The 822-nt window shown below is 40.0% G+C and overlaps 1 protein-coding gene across 2 annotated transcripts in view; it reads left to right on the forward strand.

The window, feature by feature from the left end:
- LOC111646395 (uncharacterized) overlaps window positions 1–822 on the forward strand; it is a 5,334-nt gene that overhangs the window by 3,637 nt on the left and 875 nt on the right. The gene's annotated exons all lie outside the window — the stretch shown is intronic.

Raw genomic sequence — 822 nt, forward strand, 5'->3', positions numbered from 1 at the left:
CACATGAGACCTCCAGGCAGGTGGTCTCTGTGGGTCTCTGGGCTCAGTTGAACTCTGTGTGGGTGGAGGGCTCAGTGGAAAAAAGTGTCACTAAGAGACAAACTACAGAGGGGGGGGGGGTTCCTGAGTGTGCACAGCAGCAGATATCAATCTGCTCTCAGTGGTTGTTAGGACTCATAAAAAACTGTTGACAGCGAATCAACACTTCCTCTCCTGCAGCAGACGGGCTGTGTGGGTTTCTGCTCTGCAGCCTCCACACCGTTAGCTGTGGCTTTTCACTTTAATAACACAATGACAGCTACAACCATCCGCTCTGCTAACGAGTCATTGCAGGAAGCATCTGTGTAATGTTACACAGACTTTCAGTAGCTTGGAAATAATGTCATATATGTACATTTGTATTTATTTAAAGTAGTTTGTGAATAAAGTCTCATATTTAACTTTAACTATTAAACTAATTTCAACTATTAACTAATTTCGAATGTCTAGGAAATGATTTCATGTTTCTAACTTGATATGAATTTGAAGTTACTTGCCTGCTGTTTTATTTGTGCGTAAACAACAGTGTCATCAGTGTAGAGTTTTACATCCACACTCACACAGTTGTAAAAGATGGTTAATGTTCAAGTTTAATGTTAGAGGTTAAAGATCCTTCAATCTGCTCAGGTCCAGGTTTATTAGCTGACACTGATTCTAACAGTGTTTTCAGTGTTTAGAGCGTTCACACGAGACAAATTACAAACTGAAGGCTGAACATGAGAGTATGGAGAATACAACTGTGGAATTTATCACTGTGTTGGTGGACGTCTTTATTATAATAAT

The sequence above is a fragment of the Seriola lalandi genome, unplaced genomic scaffold, assembly GCF_002814215.2.
Source record: "Seriola lalandi dorsalis isolate HSWRI2012SDOR001 ecotype SW California unplaced genomic scaffold, Sedor1 jcf7180002054970, whole genome shotgun sequence".
Taxonomy (NCBI): domain Eukaryota; kingdom Metazoa; phylum Chordata; class Actinopteri; order Carangiformes; family Carangidae; genus Seriola; species Seriola lalandi.